We start from the raw sequence: 22659 nt of genomic DNA, 5'->3' as shown, positions 1-22659 counted from the left end.
TACACGTCCAGGGCCGTATCACGAAATTTTTCAAACACATCAGAGAGCTACAGCACCTCTGTGCGCAGATATATATTGTGATAGTCGCCCCAGATTTTGCACTCTAATAAAGTCCAAAATTGGATTGCGAGCTCCAAGTCGCTTTCAGAAATACTCTCAAGAGACAACAACGAACAAAGGCTTCGATCGGTGGCAACTTAGTTTCGGACAATTAGCCCATTCGTTCATGTACTCGTACGGATACATCCCTTTTCTCATTATTAAGTCAGCATTGTTGGACAATACCTGCGAGGGATTTTGAAATTTTCCAACGCGAGATTGCTGACTAATTGTCTAAAGACAAATTCATTAACAGTACATAATTGATAAACTGCAGGTGGCGAAGTCGAAATATCTTTTTTCCATGTTGTTTGGCATCACACTAATAGATGACTTTGAAGCCGTAGTTACTGATTGGATAATCATAGGACCATCGTACCCGCATAGATTTTAGGTTTTGTGGGGTAAATACTCAACTGCAAATCGAACGAGTTGTGCTCTGTGCGCAACAGAAATACGGCAGTGATCATGAACTACAGTCACTGGAAGTAAAATATTTTTCCCAAATCCGGGAGTCAAACGCTGAAGAAAACTCACAAATATTATCAGCCGTCACAATTGTATCTGCTGGTGAATCGAGGTGCTGTAGTATCCATTTCTTTGTTGCGTAAATTGATTTAAGAATCTCCGCCACTGTGTTCGGACATCTAGCTAAAGGCTTTTCTAATGAAGCAATAAATAAAAAACATTTTGGTCCAATATTTGCTGGAAAAGAATGTTGTGGATAAAAATCCTTTTGATTTGATTCGTAAATCCCCGTTTGGCTGGAGCATGCATGTTGTGGAATGTAAATTAAAATACAAGAACGAAATCCAGGTACAAAAGCTTGAGATTCAGAAAGAGGAGAGAGCGACAAATGCAGTTACATAGAGAAGAAAAACAAATGCTATTGGTGACAGAGGAAATAGAGACAAATACAATGCAGTTACAAACAAAAAAAAAATGCCTTTGCAGATGCAGAAATTAAAAGAAAAGGAAGCAATGGAATTTGAATATATAAAAAAAAAAATTAAAAATAGAGCTGGCAAGTAAAACGCAAGACCCCACTTTTCACACAAATTCAAATTTTGATGTTACTACGAATATTAGCTTAGTACTCTCTGTTAATGAAAAAGAAGTAGATAACTAGTTTCCTCATTTAAAAAAAACAACAACAAAATGCTGAAAATTTGAGATGTTCAAGATAGCACTAGACTCTGTTATTGCAAAGTGCATGTTTTGTCAATGTTCGTGTTGCATACACTTTCCTTAAGTACATCAAACTGCTGATTAAGATCTGGTTTGAAAATGCATCTTGAAAAGTGCATTTGATGCCTGAGGCTTATCGACAAAAGGTTAGGAACTATAAAAATAAACTGAACCAACTCGTGTTGAAATTGTACGAGAAAAAGAGCAATTGATTGATAGGTGGTGCTTAGCTAAGGAAGTTTGTCAAGATTACGAAAATCTCAGACATCTCGTGCTGGATAAAGAGTTCTAGAACTGCGTCCATAGTGAAGTTAAAACTTACCATGATCAGCATATGTTAGAAAGATCACATAGAGCTGCTGGTACAGCAAACGAGTATTCCTTAGCTCTAAAAGTTTATTTTGTCAATAAGTCTTCCACTGAAAAAACTTCTGGTAAAAAAAAAAACTATTTCAGCCTCATACGATCACATACAAATTTCGAATGACCCAACCTTAAATTCTTAGGGACACAGGAGTTACTCAGAAACTTTTATTATCATATATTTTGCCTTGTCTGTGAAGTCATCTTCTAATGAGAGTTTTCGTTTTCAGAGAATAGAGTGTGGCTTGTTAATGATCTACTCCATTGTGTAAATTTCTTACCAGAATTAGTCTCAGTACCTGTGACATTTGGAACAGTGTCGTCTTTACCCGTCGTGGGTATTTATTTATTATTAGGCAATGACCTAGCTGGAAATAAGGATATGGTTAATTCACTTGTAACCGACAAGCCTTGTTTGGATCAGACGTCAATCCTATTGAGAAAGAAATCCCCGATTTATACCCAACTTGTGCAGTTACTAGAGATATGGCACATAAAAATCTTGAGAATAGTATTGATCAGGAAATTATTAATTTAGCTGACACATTTTCTGAACATTATGCTTGACAAGGTCACGTTTGCTCCTCATTTGGATCAATCAAAATGTATTAATCAGATTTGGCATTATAGTCCTTGCAAAGTCCAGAAGAAAATTAGTTAAATTACAATAATGGCACTCCTGGGATTTAAATATATTAAAAGAATGCCGGTATATTGATAAAATTAGCCAGGTTAATAATGTAATGAATTTTATTGTGCCTGCCCCACCGAGTGAGGATTTAAGCGACGGAATGCAATATGATTGTAAAAACCTTGAAGTAAATTATCTTCGGAAATCAGAAATTATGAATAATTTGGACCGAAAATGTTCTTATCTAAAGCAGCAAGAAAATAATGAACTAAAACAGGTATTATCTGAATATGAGCACATATGTTCTTATACGAACAAAAATAAATCTATTATGGCGTGGAAATTGTAGATTCCATACCAGTGAGACAACATCCATACATAATTAATAATCTCACACAAAAATGTTTGAATAAAGAAATTCACAGTTGCTGCAGAATGATTGCATAATTCCGGGTAAGAATTATTGGAATTCAACATGTATTCTTGTGTCGAAAAAATAATTTCTGCATGTGTACTAAATATATAAAGGTGAACAGTTTGACAACACTATTCAGTTCCATTGCCAATAATCGATTACTGCATTGATAAAACTGGAAATGTAAAGTATGTCACCAAATTTGACCCTTTGAGAGTTTCTGTCAAATTCCAGTCATGGAAAAGAAATATTAATATTTCGTATTTCCAGATGGACTTTATCAGTATTAAGTGATGTCGTTTGGGGTGAAAGGTTCGTCTTGAACTTGTCAAAATTTATCCAACATAATTAAATATGGTCGAGATAACTGTGATACATACCACGACACCTTTAAAGATCACCTAGAGACAATTCGGAAATTCTTAGACTCACTGATGTAGTTTGACAATTACTTTATCCAAAAGTGAGTATTACCGTGCTTGTGTGTCATATGTAAGACAACTATTTGGCCACGGACAAGTTAAATCTTTAGATGCTAAGATCAAAGATATCCCTGGATTATCTGTGCCTATCAGTAAAAGCAACTGATGCAAGTTTGGGTTAGTGCTCGATACTAACGGAAATTTCGTTCCAAGTTTTCCATAATTGTTTAACCTCAGCCACACTGTTTGCTCAGGAAATCAAAGTTTCATTGGTCTGAAAAATATCATGATGTTTTTTAGAAGTTAAAGCCGTTCTTAAGAGAGTATTAGTTCTTTTCAGCTCCAAACTGCAGTCAATCATTCAAAATGTCATTTGATGCAAGTGATGTTGAGGTTGGTGGAGTATAGATTTATGAGGGCAAAATGGTGTAGATATTCCAGCAAGCTATTTTTCTAAAAAGATAAATAAGCAGCATATGAATTATTCCACAAAAGTGATGAATGTTTGGCTTTGATACTGGCATGCATCACTTTATTAGTTCAGCACCTTCTCCGGTGTTTTGCCGTTTTAAAGTTTCATTAATATTCTCTATTTTGATTTCAACCTTCACATTTCTTTCAGAAATGTTAGAAATATAATACAATATGATGCTTGGTTGACAGATACAAATATTTCACCATTTGCATACGAAATTATGACTATATGGTGGACTTTCCCTATCCAGCATTGATGTATATGAACGATTCTATTCCTTCTCTCAGGTTATAAAATCAAGGTGTTTATCATTTTATAATTTTACTGGACTGATATACTAAAATATTTTATGATTTGAAACTTTTTTGTACGTTACTTACTTACTTGCAGCCCATATTTCATGCAAAGAATAGACCGGCCTTTTTTCAGTATTGACTTGTCGAAGAATGCACAAACAGATGATGTCACAGTGATTTAATCGTAAACAATGGACCTTGTACTTACATGATGGCTGTAGGCACCTGGAAAATATTCCATAAAGCACACAACCCACCCACTTAAAAAAATAAAAACAAAAAGAAAATCGATGAATAAAAAGAAGCTAAGAAAGACCATATCAATGCCTTGAGTTTTATTTGAGCAACTGATCAATTTGCTCATCATTTAATCCGGCCTTGTATATAATCCTCGATTAACTATTAATTTAATGGTCTTTAGCGGACAGTGTAAAATATTAAATTGCAAGACAATAACATAAATATAATCCATACAGCATTTGAAATTTTCACTGGACTCAAAATTAGACAAGTGTGATTTTTGTTAGTTTTGTTAGCGAGACAAAGAAATCTCAGCAGAGGTTTTACATTATTCGTCTTCTGGCATACTCGGCAGTGTCAAAAACATAATGTACTGGTGTAAAATACGATACCCTTGTGATAGCACCACCACGTACATCGATTATATTTCTTTACCTATTTTTATATCACTAGCTATGTGCATTGTTTGCTTTTTTCTTTGTTGTTATATCAAGCACGTATATGAATTCATTTTATTTCTATCGTAAGGGAAGGACCTTCACTTGTTCAAACTTGTTAGATAAGTCATCACTAGGAGGTAGAGAAAAGTGACCTGAATAGCTGACTAAACTTTACAAGAAAAAAAAGCAAAAAAGCAAACAACAAACAGACCGTTTCAAGTACAGTTTTAGTTACTCTAAGTACACGGGTAAATTACCGACACCATGGTGCTAAAAGTATATTTTTGAAAGCATAGATATTGGTCCTCAAGTGTAGAATAGAAAAGTATAAATACTTGTTGAGAAATTCAACATGAACTGCTGGTAAATATCATTACAGCGGTCAGATCAAGGCCCCGTCTTCATTTCTGGCCACAATGTTGCATTGAGTGTTAATTCAAAACCATTATAATATCCGTCAAATTTAATTTATTTCTACAAAGTCAACATTATCACCGTATGGGCGCCATTAGGGAGCAGGTGCCTCTGTAGTGGAACCACAATAAAATATCCATCACGTCTCTCTATCCGTTGCTACCACAACTAGTGCTTCATATACATGCAACTAATGTAGACAATATGAATAGTGCTTATCCATGCATATATCAATGAACTTGACAAGTTTGTTTTATTACCCCCGGTGCTTGTTAAATGGTGAAATTAGTGTTTGAATTGTTGACGGCTAACCTGTGCGATATTTCAGAAGGATTATCGTATATATTTGATTAAAAATCAAGTTCATTGGCAAAGTGCATGAACCCGGATCTACAGCTGTTTAATACGTCCACGTACAGGTTGTTAGGAGTAATCAGTAAAACAAATATACTCTTGGCAATGTGGACTCCATTTAAAAGAGAGCATATACATTTGGCATACTATTTACATAGTAATACTTGAGGCATAACACAGTTATGTGAGCAGTAATTGCACACGCGTCTTACCTGTAAAGAATAAAAATAAATATTTATAAAGCTTGTTTAAACTAAGGTTGCTACGTAGGTTTAGTTGTGTGTGTAATAATACAGTTATTAACTTTTGGCAATTTTAATTTATACTTCCACTTAAACTCGCCTGTGTGTGTTTTTGACGTTAGTGCAACTGAAATACAGATACAATATTTTCAAATAAATAGCATAATATCAAATTACATTATCTAGTTACTAAATATATTTATCAACGATAATGCCATTTACGTTGCTATTGAATACAGATAAAGGCATTTATGTTCTGGAGAATCTATCCTTGTTAGTCATACGTTTCAACTTATCAGGGAAATAACAGCACAAATGTATTTTAGATTATGATTGTAAATCTTCGGTAGATTATTTACTTGTCAAGCGCATGCTGTCTAACAGTGTCTTCCTTGCGGCCATCAGAGTAATAAAAGTGTAATCAAATGAATGAAAAAACATGTACCAGTTGTATTAACTGTATTATGCTAGCTGATGAGTTTTCTGTACGTTGTAATGTGGGTAACGCAATGCAAGGCTATTCATACGAATTTAACTGAATATGTACAGTCATTCATTTTAATAAAGTATGTTTAATAGTCCTTTAGAAGGATAGGACTTTTAAAGATTTTATTAGAGAATTTCTGGTAGTTCCTTTAGAATACCTTATACATATGCAGAAACATTGCATGTATGATAATTTGCTAGGAATTATTGGATGGACTGCGATACGCGCAGTCTTTCAAAATGGATTTTAAGAATGTAGTATCATATTGAATGTATGTTTGTCAACACATCAAACTATTGTCTTCATAACAGTAGTTTACACATGTTCAATATAAATTTTATGTTTTAAGGGTAACCAAATCTGTAAAATATATGTGAATACTACTACTGCTAATAATAATAATAAAAGTAATAATAATTGCATTATTCCAAATGAAATGTACTAAATTTGTGTTCATTTCCGTTTAAATCAGACTGAATGATTATGTAAGATAAAACGTCAAGAAATTCCATTGAGTATACGTGACTCACCTGTTACCATGTTATCAACTAATTCATCTACCTTTATGTTTCGTCCGGAACCTTAAACTATAATGGTCGATTCTTAATTTGAGTGTAGTTAGGTGCAAACTTGAAGGCTATATTCCAGTGGATACGAATAAACGTAAACCTGTTGAGAAATATAACAGTCAGAAAAGAATGTTTTAGAATTGAGCAGAGGATGGGTAAATTAATCTAAAACGAACTCAATCTTTAAATGTTTAACCCCAGAATAAGTCCAGCTAATGACTGTAAACAATAAGAACACCAGTGAGATAAGAAATCTGAAAGGAATCATTTTCTCTCTCGCTCCCAAAGTTGTTGTTATGGGTTTAACGCTATTTTCTGTCATATGAAAAACTACAAATGGCGGCATGTGCATTTTGTCGGGGAAGAAGCTGTAAAAATCTTCGGAAGAACTTCCGACCCACAGAAAACTACTGCCAAGATTTCTCGATTTCTCACAAACGCAATCTGGCCGAGTCCGGGACTCGAACTTGTACAGAGGTTCAATATTAATGATATGTAAAGTCGTTCTACCCGGTGCCCCTCTCTCAAAGTAATACCATTAGAATGAGAACTTTCAGTGCATCTATTATCATAATTTCATATATGCCAATAATTTAAGTCCTCTTATTGTGTAAGTATTTTCTCAGACGAACGTATGTTTTGCGACAGAAGATTTAATGATATGCTTGATCAAGAAAGTAAACAAGCAGATGAATGTTATCAATAATTATGTCAGTAGAAAATGGTCACTTTAGACAAACGTACATTAAGTAAGAAGTTATCTGATAACCAGTGAACTTCCTCTCTAGCCTATTCACAGATACTTTAGTTACTGTTACCTTCCTCTATATTTTGTTGGTTCAACATCTTTATGAGCAGAACATACTTTGATGTGCTATAATATTTGCTCTTTGTTTTGAAAACAACGCGCTGACAGAGCACACCAAGGTCCAAGTCTACCAGGCCTACGTTCTCAGCACCCTTCTATATGGAAGTGAGAACTGGAGTACCTACAGAAGGCAAGAGCGCAGGCTCAAGTCCTTCCATATACGGTGCCTAAAACGCATCCTGAAAATCAGCTGGCAAGACCGTGCCCCACACAGCGAGATCATGCAGCGTTTAATTACCCCCAGCATGTACTCCCTGCTGAGCAAACGCCGCCTTCGATGGCTGGGAAACGTGCGACGCATGGAGGATGGGAGGATGCCAAAGAACATCCTATATTGACAGCTGCCTTCTGGCACGAAAATAGTCTGCCGCCCCTCACTCCGTTTCAAGGACGTGTGAAGAGGGGCATGAAGGCATGCGACATTTCACCTGATGGCTGGAAAGTGCTGGCCGAGGACCGAGGAACCTAGAGACTGACTGTAAGCAAGGGCATATCAGTCGTTGATGCGAGGAGAGTCAGGTGGCGGCAGAGAAACATGAGAGAAAGAAGAACGCAAATTATAAATAATATATAAGAATCTTAGGCATTATGGAACAAAGAAAATATTGTTTGTGTGTTCAGATGCCGTACAAATATAATACTATAGCCAGAAATGTGATGAAAGAAAACTACTGAATGAATGTTAAAGTATACGATTTTAAACAAAAAGACAACTAATACAGAGGCCTAACATTGCGAGAACCTTTTCCCTTATGCATCTTCTCAGTATGACTGAAAAAAATCAAGGTATCCTTTACCATGATCATTGATTTAACCCTAATATCAAACCAGTATGCGTGGTTAAATCAGGAGATTAAATTAATTGTGGAGCAGCAGGGGTGCGAATCCGACATTTTGTCCAATCGTCATTTGGCTTAATTAGTACTTTCTGCACTCAGCGGATCCGGTGTCGTCAGCGCCTGGTAAAAAAAAAAACGACGTCGTCGTCGAGGGGATCGTCCGGACGTCATTTGGTTTAATTAACACCTTCTGCGCGTCGATCCCCAGCGTCGTCAGCGTCCGGTAAGCACATCGACGACCGCGTCGATGTCATCGCCCCCCCTGCTGCTATGATCTTACAAACAGAGTGATCACTAACTCCTCCTCTTGTAAATCAATTAGGTTATTTGACTGATCGGTAATTCTAAAATTAATTCTCGTTAAAAAAGCAGCAGGGGGGGGGCGAATCCGACATTTTGTCCAATCGTCATTTGGCTTAATTAGTACTTTCTGCACTCAGCGGATCCGGTGTCGTCAGCGCCTGGTAAAAAAAAAACGACGTCGTCGTCGTTGTCATCGTCGAGGGGCCAAATCGACAATTGTCCGGACGTCATTTGGTTTAATTAATACCTTCTGCGCGCCGATCCCCAGCGTCGTCAGCGCCTGGTAAGCAAACGCGACGACCGCGTCGATGTCATCGCCCCCCCCTGCTGCTTACAATTTAACCGAATATTTGGTCAAGTCCGATACGATATCGTGCCCGAGGGTCATGTAAATTTATCGTTACAAATCCATGTGGGGTCGACTGAGCATGACTAAAAAAGTTTCGAAAAACATTAAAGTCCATGTCACCGCCGCACCATGTCTGCCAAATATTTCGTAGCGTGTGTGTATCAACGCCGTTGAATACAGCAAGAATATTACAGTTGTCTCTGATTACTTTTGGAATCTGAGTGTATCGTTGAGTGACATATATCACGTCAGTGTTTTTATGCCTGCCTCTGGAAAATATCCTAGCTGGGTTTTTTTGATTGTCTAACATAACATCATCGTACACGACTAAATTGTTAACGTCGCCATCAATATCATCGATACCCGGTGCATCATTGATACTCGATGACAATCGCTGATGCATTCCCGTTGAACCTTGTAGCATCGATGGAGGAACTGTCATGGTTCCTATAAATAATTATTCTGACATTTCCTCCATGTGTGGCGGGTCAGTTTTGCAAAACAAAATCGATTCAGCATCGATGGAGGAACTGTCATGGTTCCTATAAATAATTATTCTGACATTTCCTCCATGTGTGGCGGGTCAGTTTTGCAAAACAAAATCGATTTTTTTACTCTGTCATGGGGTATTATTGTTGTTATTGTTGTTGTTTTACAAAATAAAAATTTTTTTTATTAAATAATGCCCCATCGGCGGATTTTAACCGACGAGGATACCAAGGAAATAATAAGACTCCGTGGGAAAACACCGATATCGGAAATAGCAGATCGATACAAAATCAGTTACCAGCGTATTTACAAAATATGGAAAAATGAACCCGACAACGATATCAGAATGATAGACCTTAGCATCGACGATGAAATAAACCAGATTGTTGATGCACCCAGTGATGCGAATTCATCCATCGACGCCATCGTGGATAAACAAACAATTCAGGACTTGCAATGGCGGCTAAATAATTTGACCAACGAGAATAAATCATTGCAACGACAGTTGAAAAACGCGTCAGGCACGGCCGATTATGATCGAGTACAACGGCGCTATGATTATTTGCAACAGCGTTATGACGACTTGCAACAGCGACATGATGATATGCAACGGCGCCACGATGATGCGCAACGGCGCCACGATGATGCGCAACGACGTCACGATGACATGCGACGCATCATTGGTGGGCTTCAGCACGAACTCGGAAATGTTCGGAAGGAATTGAATGAAGCGCAACACGATAATGCGCTACTGATTCAGCGAATCACCGAAATGACCGCCGCCCCCAGCGAGCCGGAAATAATCAGAAAAAAGAATAAACCCCGCGAGGACAGACCTCGCGAGGACAAATTTACGATCGACGAGATCCCCGGTGTGGTATCTCGCAAGGATATCAAGTTTGTAAACCGCATGGACAAGGCGCTTCAAGATGGCGACTAGACCTTTCGTTCGGTAATTACCCATACTGTATTAAATCGTTTGACGTCATGGTTTGGAAACGCTCTTTGGTAATATTTGTCGCGAAGGCATAACCGAGCTTTCGCTGAACGACTTTCAAATACCATACAATTGTATTTATCCCCGCTGGGGAATTTCTGAACCGCATGATATTTTCCGTTCTTGAATTTTACATTGATTGGCATCCTCGGGCAGGACTTTTTATAGTCGCTAATGACGCTGTCGAATTTCAACGGGTGATATTCCAACAACGACATTATAATTAAAGCCGTTATTTAATTAAATATTAAAATGATATTAGAATGATGGGGCTTGGATCATATTATGTTCCTCATGATGGAATAAATTGGATTGACCGCAGCAATAATGATTTACCACCTTATATTCCACCACGGCAATTTCGATATGATAAAACCCGAAAAACAACACCCGATGGCGTCGTTATGGGCTGGCAAATAAATACTATCTGTTTGAATATTTCAAAGAGAAGAATTATCGAGTTTGATTCGGCGCCAGAGACCGCTAGGTACTTTGGTATTTACCAGGTCCACAATGATGACCTTCCCTATTATCTCGTTGATGGCATCGGAGACATTTGGATCATACTCCGCGGGAATATTCCTGATGAAAAATGCGCTTGGTTTGATAACCTTGAAACGTTATTCGATAACGCCGTTGATGATCTTCCGTTGCGGCAATGCAACGAGGTAGCGCGAATGCTTCGACGGTCGCCGTTGAAACCATCGTGATAACATTTCGGTGGGCGTACAAACGGCTCTATCAAGTTTGGAGAGTTACATGTGACTCCATTGATGAGGAAACTGTCACGGTTCTTATAAATAATTATTATGACACTTTCCTCATTCCGACCACACCCGACCATGAGGAACCCCATTACTCTAACCAGTCTCCGCTGATGGTAACACTTTTCCCATTATTGAGCGTGAAGGAAGTGTCATAATTCCTACAAATAATTATTCTGACATTTCCTTCATTGATGAGGAAACTGTCACGGTTCTTATAAATAATTATTATGACACTTTCCTCATTACTCCATTGATGGGGGGAACTGTCATAGTTCCTATAAATAATTATTATGACATTTCCTCCACCGATGGGGGGCTGTCTCCGCTGATGGAGGAACTGTCATAGTTCCTATAAATAATTATTATGACATTTCCTCCACTATCGGGAAAACCATCCATTAACCGACCACACATGGAATCGTAACGCGCTGGTATGTTCGTCCGTCGCGGTAACATCCCCCCCGGCGAATCCAACATCATCGATGGTCTCGTTGATCCACGCTGGATCGCCTACAAAATCAGATTCGGGCCAGTCGGGATAATACAGCACGTAGTCGGATCGACCTGAGTGCTTAGTACCGTCCGATTGTAATCGACCGCCGAATCCCTTGTAGATCGATTTAATTTTTTCAACGATATCTTTTAGCGTCAATTTACCCCTTCTGAACCTCATGTCCGGAAATATATCGCCGAAATGCTTCAACAGCGCGTTGTACTTGTCAAGTCGGTCTGGTTGCGCTAGCATCTCAGAAATGCTATTGATTAACCCGGCGCGACTCACAGGAACGCTCTTCACATCAAGTCGATCCGGGATTACATTTGGAAGGTTCAACGCGCCAAGAACATTTCTAACGATTTCAAGTTGCTGCCGGGGACTGATTTTATCGGACCGACACGGCGTCGTTGCTACAGCGCTGCCGTTATTATACTCGTCAACGAGAACGCGCTGATATCGCTGCAGCCGCGAAATGTTTTTATTCAGGTGTTCTATTCGGTAGTTATCTAGTTTTCTTACGTCGGTCTGGAACACGTAATTGAGGTACGTCAACGCCTTTTCATATGGCTCCAGTCGCTGTTCGGGGTCGTATTGGTAGTATTTATTAGCGGTGATTTCATCACTGATTTCATCACCGGTGATTTTATCACTGATTTCACTATTAACCGCAGCAATTCTCTCTCCGATGGAAGATTTTAAAAAATCGTCTACACGTGGATCACTATTAAGTACAGCGTCGCTGACTCGTTTCTGCTTTTGTTGTTTTTTTTCCTTCCATATTTCGTATTCATCTGGTAATTCCCATTCAACTGAATAACCGGTTCGTTTCATCATTTCAACGAGTCTGCACGTGAAATAGCGTTTTGAATTGTTCTCGTCAATAATCGTGCTAATAAACATATATCCGTAACCGGTATGTACATCACAGCGATTTGGGGTTCTAAACAGCAACTCCGTCGACGATAAATCCCTTTCATGTGATTCGATTGCGGAAATAATATCATCGCGGATCAGTGGAAGCTCTGTGCGGCTCCGTTTTGTTGCTGAATAATGTACTTCCGAAATATTTCGGAAACGATGGATAGCTTGTTTGGTCGCCTCTACAGAACCTAATTCCTCGGAAAACACCGTCATGTACTTGAATCGCGGGTCCACAATGGATATCCCGGCCTCGACGGTACAATTGTAGATCACCACGTCGATGTTTTCAAACGCCGCAGTGGTATCAGCGAAATCTCGCTGTTTTTCGGCCGGGTCAGTGTACGCATGATAGTACTTTACTCGGTATCCTAATTGCTGTAATAATTTGGCGAGCTTCTCCACAGAATAATTTCCGCGTCGATTGTGAGTGAATACAACTGCACGATTTCCTCGTCGTAACATGTCCAACAGTTTACTGTAGTTGTCTCTGTGAGATTGTTCCACAATAAATGTTTTACCATGATCGGGCCGATATTCGTTGGTGATGATTTTCATGTCCGGGCGATTCAAGTATTTCCTGAATAATTCTAGGTCATCATTGTTAGCGTCCGCGTCGAGTACAATTACCCGTTTCGCGGATGAAATCAGCCATGTTAGTGTTCCCCAAATCTGTTTACCGCGTCTTGATGAGACTATCTGTCGAAGGATTCCGTGCCACTCATCCAGCAATAGAACATCGGGAATTCCCCCGACTCGTACAATTGATTCTATTTGGGAAATAACCCTGCGATGCTTTTTTGTATCGAATATAATGTCTCCATGGATCATTTCGTACGATTCGAGATTGTAGTCAATGGCGGTCTTTCTAGTAAAGGTCTTTCTATACGAGACGCACAACACAGACTGATCATCTCGTATTGATTTCCACGCCGACTCTGACTTGCCGAGTCCACAGTGGGATCCGTCCATGTAGTCGTCGTTGAGGATGATTTTACATCCCCGGCCGCCTTCATGAACGGGTGACTCGTGATAAGTATAATCGGGAGTCCTCTTGGGAAATTCACCGCTGTAGTCCTTGCGGCGATAATTGAAACCCCTCACGTATTTTTCGTAGAGGGTTCTATCGTCATCACCAGTGATTTTATCGCCGGTGATTTTATCACCATCACGCGGTATTATTATTTTTTGCGCGCTTCTGTAACATCCGATTACGAACTGATCAGAGTAAACGCGCACAAATGCGTCAATGGCCTTTCCCTCGATGAATCCACCGATCTCATTGTATCCGTGACGTCGCTGACATATGTTGCAAAATGAGCCCGCAACTCTCCCCAGCGATATTATGTTGCCGAGTCGATTTGTAGTTCCGGTGATTTGATCGGGTTGTCCGGACAACAACGTGGAAAATTGCCGAATTTGTTCAGCAGTAAGATCATCACACTCGGTGATTTCAGGTTCCGGTTCGGGCTCAAGTTGTTCGTAACACGGCTGAATAGAGACCGGACAAGATAGCAGCGTGCCGGTGAATCCAACAGGATAGATCAATCGCTTATCAACGCTGTTTGGTTTCGCCGACCTGGTTCCGGACAATTTGATGCTATACAGTCCAGCTTGCGTATCAACATTCCATGCTGGTCTATCCGCGGAGACTTTCTTCAACAGCGATTGATGTTCCTCGAAATCTACCGGGATCGTTTTTAACATAATGTGATAACCGCCGCTGGTTTCAAAAACCAAAACATCGTTGATGGAATCAACTAACTCATAGAAATACGACAACAACTCGGCCAGCGATGGCGTCTTGGAATCCACGTCGATGGTAGGATATCTGCACCGGTGTTTCGGAATAATCTCATTAACAGCGGAATGTCCCCGAAATTCCCTTATGTCCGGATCATCTACGAACACGTAGAATTTTCCCATTTGTTGGATGATTACTCCACGAAACCGATAGTTTGCAACGGTGAGGAGTTCCATTGCGGACTTTTTACTGGAAACACTCCAGGATGGACCCAAATGCCTTCGGTAGTATTCTCGCACGTCGTGATACGTTTCCGGGGACGTAAAAAAGTCATCCGGGGACTCCTCATAGTAAGATGTTCCGCGTCCCAATTCGTCGATGAAGGTGTTATTGGAATAATGATTATCCATTATACTGTATGCTTTTTAATATTTAATTGAATGCTTATTAATGGTTAATAATAATGGTTAATCCGGCGCTTGCTGTCAACAAATGCAAATGGCTCCCCCAGGGATCAAAAGCCCCGTGTGGAAAAAACTGTTACGGCGAGTTTTGCGGGGTGCATAATAGTAGATCGAAACAGGGGCGCAAGGACGGTCCTCAGCCCTGTCTCGGATGTGGCACGGGAGTTCGAGGAAAGATTAGAATTTGTATCGGCTGTGGAAGCCCCCAGTATCGGTCCGCGGTAGAATACTGCCAACGAAAGAATAGACCGATACCATCCCCGGAAGAATTCTTAAAATCACGACGGGGTTGAACGGGATTAATGACCCGTCACATATGGAGGAAATGTCAATAGTTCCTCCATCAATAAACCGACCTGTCACACATGAGGAAAGTGTCATAATAATTATTTATAGGAACTATGACAGATCCTTCATTGATGGAGACAGTTCCCGATAATGGAGGAAATGTCATAATAATTATTTATAGGAATTATGACAGTTCCCGATAATGGAGGAAATGTCATAATAATTATTTATAAGAACTATGACAGTTCCTCCATCGATGGAAACTGGTCAGAGTAAAAAACTGACCCGCCACACGTTCCCACCAATACTGGTTGATTTTGTAAACACCAATCGCGTTTCACTAGAATCGTAATACCGTTAGCGTGCTTGTTAATTTACCAGCCAGGATGCCCACGTAATCACACAAAAAAAAAATAACAGAGGCGTTTATTTATACTGCGATTGTTAACATGTTAATGGGGGAGGATAATGATTTACAAGTAAATTATCTATCGCGGCGATGGGTTACAAAAAAATGATTTACAAAATATTTTTTTTCTGCGGTAAGAAATATGTCAGTTGTTTTTATTGTTGTTGTTATTGACCCCTAAGTAGTTACTACTAGTAGAGACCTTGTAATAACAACAACAATAAAAACAACTGACATATTTCTTACCGCAGAAAAAAAATATTTTGTAAATCATTTTTTTGTAACCCATCGCCGCGATAGATAATTTACTTGTAAATCATTATCCTCCCCCATTAACATGTTAACAATCGCAGTATAAATAAACGCCTCTGTTATTTTTTTTTTTGTGTGATTACGTGGGCATCCTGGCTGGTAAATTAACAAGCACGCTAACGGTATTACGATTCTAGTGAAACGCGATTGGTGTTTACAAAATCAACCAGTATTGATGGGAACGTGTGGCGGGTCAGTTTTTTACTCTGACCAGTTTCCATCGATGGAGGAACTGTCATAGTTCTTATAAATAATTATTATGACATTTCCTCCATTATCGGGAACTGTCATAATTCCTATAAATAATTATTATGACATTTCCTCCATTATCGGGAACTGTCTCCATCAATGAAGGATCTGTCATAGTTCCTATAAATAATTATTATGACACTTTCCTCATGTGTGACAGGTCGGTTTATTGATGGAGGAACTATTGACATTTCCTCCATATGTGACGGGTCATTAATCCCGTTCAACCCCGTCGTGATTTTAAGAATTCTTCCGGGGATGGTATCGGTCTATTCTTTCGTTGGCAGTATTCTACCGCGGACCGATACTGGGGGCTTCCACAGCCGATACAAATTCTAATCTTTCCTCGAACTCCCGTGCCACATCCGAGACAGGGCTGAGGACCGTCCTTGCGCCCCTGTTTCGATCTACTATTATGCACCCCGCAAAACTCGCCGTAACAGTTTTTTCCACACGGGGCTTTTGATCCCTGGGGGAGCCATTTGCATTTGTTGACAGCAAGCGCCGGATTAACCATTATTATTAACCATTAATAAGCATTCAATTAAATATTAAAAAGCATACAGTATAATGGATAATCATTATTCCAATAACACCTTCATCGACGAATTGGGACGCGGAACATCTTACTATGAGGAGTCCCCGGATGACTTTTTTACGTCCCCGGAAACGTATCACGACGTGCGAGAATACTACCGAAGGCATTTGGGTCCATCCTGGAGTGTTTCCAGTAAAAAGTCCGCAATGGAACTCCTCACCGTTGCAAACTATCGGTTTCGTGGAGTAATCATCCAACAAATGGGAAAATTCTACGTGTTCGTAGATGATCCGGACATAAGGGAATTTCGGGGACATTCCGCTGTTAATGAGATTATTCCGAAACACCGGTGCAGATATCCTACCATCGACGTGGATTCCAAGACGCCATCGCTGGCCGAGTTGTTGTCGTATTTCCATGAGTTAGTTGATTCCATCAACGATGTTTTGGTTTTTGAAACCAGCGGCGGTTATCACATTATGTTAAAAACGATCCCGGTAGATTTCGAGGAACATCAATCGCTGTTGAAGAAAGTCTCCGCGGATAGACCAGCATGGAATGTTGATACGCAAGCTGGACTGTATAGCATCAAATTGTCCGGAACCAGGTCGGCGAAACCAAACAGCGTTGATAAGCGATTGATCTATCCTGTTGGATTCACCGGCACGCTGCTATCTTGTCCGGTCTCTATTCAGCCGTGTTACGAACAACTTGAGCCCGAACCGGAACCTGAAATCACCGAGTGTGATGATCTTACTGCTGAACAAATTCGGCAATTTTCCACGTTGTTGTCCGGACAACCCGATCAAATCACCGGAACTACAAATCGACTCGGCAACATAATATCGCTGGGGAGAGTTGCGGGCTCATTTTGCAACATATGTCAGCGACGTCACGGATACAATGAGATCGGTGGATTCATCGAGGGAAAGGCCATTGACGCATTTGTGCGCGTTTACTCTGATCAGTTCGTAATCGGTTGTTACAGAAGCGCGCAAAAAATAATAATACCGCGTGATGGTGATAAAATCACCGGCGATAAAATCACTGGTGATGACGATAGAACCCTCTACGAAAAATACGTGAGGGGTTTCAATTATCGCCGCAAGGACTACAGCGGTGAATTTCCCAAGAGGACTCCCGATTATACTTATCACGAGTCACCCGTTCATGAAGGCGGCCGGGGATGTAAAATCATCCTCAACGACGACTACATGGACGGATCCCACTGTGGACTCGGCAAGTCAGAGTCGGCGTGGAAATCAATACGAGATGATCAGTCTGTGTTGTGCGTCTCGTATAGAAAGACCTTTACTAGAAAGACCGCCATTGACTACAATCTCGAATCGTACGAAATGATCCATGGAGACATTATATTCGATACAAAAAAGCATCGCAGGGTTATTTCCCAAATAGAATCAATTGTACGAGTCGGGGGAATTCCCGATGTTCTATTGCTGGATGAGTGGCACGGAATCCTTCGACAGATAGTCTCATCAAGACGCGGTAAACAGATTTGGGGAACACTAACATGGCTGATTTCATCCGCGAAACGGGTAATTGTACTCGACGCGGACGCTAACAATGATGACCTAGAATTATTCAGGAAATACTTGAATCGCCCGGACATGAAAATCATCACCAACGAATATCGGCCCGATCATGGTAAAAAATTTATTGTGGAACAATCTCACAGAGACAACTACAGTAAACTGTTGGACATGTTACGACGAGGAAATCGTGCAGTTGTATTCACTCACAATCGACGCGGAAATTATTCTGTGGAGAAGCTCGCCAAATTATTACAGCAATTAGGATACCGAGTAAAGTACTATCATGCGTACACTGACCCGGCCGAAAAACAGCGAGATTTCGCTGATACCACTGCGGCGTTTGAAAACATCGACGTGGTGATCTACAATTGTACCGTCGAGGCCGGGATATCCATTGTGGACCCGCGATTCAAGTACATGACGGTGTTTTCCGAGGAATTAGGTTCTGTAGAGGCGACCAAACAAGCTATCCATCGTTTCCGAAATATTTCGGAAGTACATTATTCAGCAACAAAACGGAGCCGCACAGAGCTTCCACTGACCCGCGATGATATTATTTCCGCAATCGAATCACATGAAAGGGATTTATCGTCGACGGAGTTGCTGTTTAGAACCCCAAATCGCTGTGATGTACATACCGGTTACGGATATATGTTTATTAGCACGATTATTGACGAGAACAATTCAAAACGCTATTTCACGTGCAGACTCGTTGAAATGATGAAACGAACCGGTTATTCAGTTGAATGGGAATTACCAGATGAATACGAAATATGGAAGGAAAAAAAACAACAAAAGCAGAAACGAGTCAGCGACGCTGTACTTAATAGTGATCCACGTGTAGACGATTTTTTAAAATCTTCCATCGGAGAGAGAATTGCTGCGGTTAATAGTGAAATCAGTGATAAAATCACCGGTGATGAAATCAGTGATGAAATCACCGCTAATAAATACTACCAATACGACCCCGAACAGCGACTGGAGACATATGAAAAGGCGTTGACGTACCTCAATTACGTGTTCCAGACCGACGTAAGAAAACTAGATAACTACCGAATAGAACACCTGAATAAAAACATTTCGCGGCTGCAGCGATATCAGCGCGTTCTCGTTGACGAGTATAATAACGGTAGCGCTGTAGCAACGACGCCGTGTCGGTCCGATAAAATCAGTCCCCGGCAGCAACTTGAAATCGTTAGAAATGTTCTTGGCGCGTTGAACCTTCCAAATGTAATCCCGGATCGACTTGATGTGAAGAGCGTTCCTGTGAGTCGCGCCGGGTTAATCAATAGCATTTCTGAGATGCTAGCGCAACCAGACCGACTTGACAAGTACAACGCGCTGTTGAAGCATTTCGGCGATATATTTCCGGACATGAGGTTCAGAAGGGGTAAATTGACGCTAAAAAATATCGTTGAAAAAATTAAATCGATCTACAAGGGATTCGGCGGTCGATTACAATCGGACGGTACTAAGCACTCAGGTCGATCCGACTACGTGCTGTATTATCCCGACTGGCCCGAATCTGATTTTGTAGGCGATCCAGCGTGGATCAACGAGACCATCGATGATGTTGGATTCGCCGGGGGGGATGTTACCGCGACGGACGAACATACCAGCGCGTTACGATTCCATGTGTGGTCGGTTAATGGATGGTTTTCCCGATAGTGGAGGAAATGTCATAATAATTATTTATAGGAACTATGACAGTTCCTCCATCAGCGGAGACAGCCCCCCATCGGTGGAGGAAATGTCATAATAATTATTTATAGGAACTATGACAGTTCCCCCCATCAATGGAGTAATGAGGAAAGTGTCATAATAATTATTTACAAGAACCGTGACAGTTTCCTCATCAATGAAGGAAATGTCAGAATAATTATTTGTAGGAATTATGACACTTCCTTCACGCTCAATAATGGGAAAAGTGTTACCATCAGCGGAGACTGGTTAGAGTAATGGGGTTCCTCATGGTCGGGTGTGGTCGGAATGAGGAAAGTGTCATAATAATTATTTATAAGAACCGTGACAGTTTTCTCATCAATGGAGTCACATGTGACTCTCCAAACTTGATAGAGCCGTTTGTACGCCCACCGAAATGTTATCACGATGGTTTCAACGGCGACCGTCGAAGCATTCGCGCTACCTCGTTGCGTTGCCGCAACGGAAGATCATCAACGGCGTTATCGAATAACGTTTCAAGGTTATCAAACCAAGCGCATTTTTCATCAGGAATATTCCCGCGGAGTATGATCCAAATGTCTCCGATGCCATCAACGAGATAATAGGGAAGGTCATCATTGTGGACCTGGTAAATACCAAAGTACCTAGCGGTCTCTGGCGCCGAATCAAACTCGATAATTCTTCTCTTTGAAATATTCAAACAGATAGTATTTATTTGCCAGCCCATAACGACGCCATCGGGTGTTGTTTTTCGGGTTTTATCATATCGAAATTGCCGTGGTGGAATATAAGGTGGTAAATCATTATTGCTGCGGTCAATCCAATTTATTCCATCATGAGGAACATAATATGATCCAAGCCCCATCATTCTAATATCATTTTAATATTTAATTAAATAACGGCTTTAATTATAATGTCGTTGTTGGAATATCACCCGTTGAAATTCGACAGCGTCATTAGCGACTATAAAAAGTCCTGCCCGAGGATGCCAATCAATGTAAAATTCAAGAACGGAAAATATCATGCGGTTCAGAAATTCCCCAGCGGGGATAAATACAATTGTATGGTATTTGAAAGTCGTTCAGCGAAAGCTCGGTTATGCCTTCGCGACAAATATTACCAAAGAGCGTTTCCAAACCATGACGTCAAACGATTTAATACAGTATGGGTAATTACCGAACGAAAGGTCTAGTCGCCATCTTGAAGCGCCTTGTCCATGCGGTTTACAAACTTGATATCCTTGCGAGATACCACACCGGGGATCTCGTCGATCGTAAATTTGTCCTCGCGAGGTCTGTCCTCGCGGGGTTTATTCTTTTTTCTGATTATTTCCGGCTCGCTGGGGGCGGCGGTCATTTCGGTGATTCGCTGAATCAGTAGCGCATTATCGTGTTGCGCTTCATTCAATTCCTTCCGAACATTTCCGAGTTCGTGCTGAAGCCCACCAATGATGCGTCGCATGTCATCGTGACGTCGTTGCGCATCATCGTGGCGCCGTTGCATATCATCATGTCGCTGTTGCAAGTCGTCATAACGCTGTTGCAAATAATCATAGCGCCGTTGTACTCGATCATAATCGGCCGTGCCTGACGCGTTTTTCAACTGTCGTTGCAATGATTTATTCTCGTTGGTCAAATTATTTAGCCGCCATTGCAAGTCCTGAATTGTTTGTTTATCCACGATGGCGTCGATGGATGAATTCGCATCACTGGGTGCATCAACAATCTGGTTTATTTCATCGTCGATGCTAAGGTCTATCATTCTGATATCGTTGTCGGGTTCATTTTTCCATATTTTGTAAATACGCTGGTAACTGATTTTGTATCGATCTGCTATTTCCGATATCGGTGTTTTCCCACGGAGTCTTATTATTTCATTGGTATCCTCGTCGGTTAAAATCCGCCGATGGGGCATTATTTAATAAAAAAATTTTTCATTTTGTAAAACAACAACAATAATAACAATAATACCCCATGACAGAGTAAAAAAATCGATTTTGTTTTGCAAAACTGACCCGCCACACATGGAGGAAATGTCAGAATAATTATTTATAGGAACCATGACAGTTCCTCCATCGATGCTGAATCGATTTTGTTTTGCAAAACTGACCCGCCACACATGGAGGAAATGTCAGAATAATTATTTATAGGAACCATGACAGTTCCTCCATCGATGCTACAAGGTTCAACGGGAATGCATCAGCGATTGTCATCGAGTATCAATGATGCACCGGGTATCGATGATATTGATGGCGACGTTAACAATTTAGTCGTGTACGATGATGTTATGTTAGACAATCAAAAAAACCCAGCTAGGATATTTTCCAGAGGCAGGCATAAAAACACTGACGTGATATATGTCACTCAACGATACACTCAGGTTCCAAAAGTAATCAGAGACAACTGTAATATTCTTGCTGTATTCAACGGCGTTGATACACACACGCTACGAAATATTTGGCAGACATGGTGCGGCGGTGACATGGACTTTAATGTTTTTCGAAACTTTTTTAGTCATGCTCAGTCGACCCCACATGGATTTGTAACGATAAATTTACATGACCCTCGGGCACGATATCGTATCGGACTTGACCAAATATTCGGTTAAATTGTAAGCAGCAGGGGGGGCGATGACATCGACGCGGTCGTCGCGTTTGCTTACCAGGCGCTGACGACGCTGGGGATCGGCGCGCAGAAGGTATTAATTAAACCAAATGACGTCCGGACAATTGTCGATTTGGCCCCTCGACGATGACAAC

Source organism: Sinohyriopsis cumingii, chromosome 8, assembly GCF_028554795.1.
Source record: "Sinohyriopsis cumingii isolate HCF-2022 chromosome 8, ASM2855479v2, whole genome shotgun sequence".
NCBI classification, from domain to species: Eukaryota; Metazoa; Mollusca; class Bivalvia; order Unionida; family Unionidae; genus Sinohyriopsis; species Sinohyriopsis cumingii.
Note: the sequence above shows the minus strand (reverse complement) of the source record.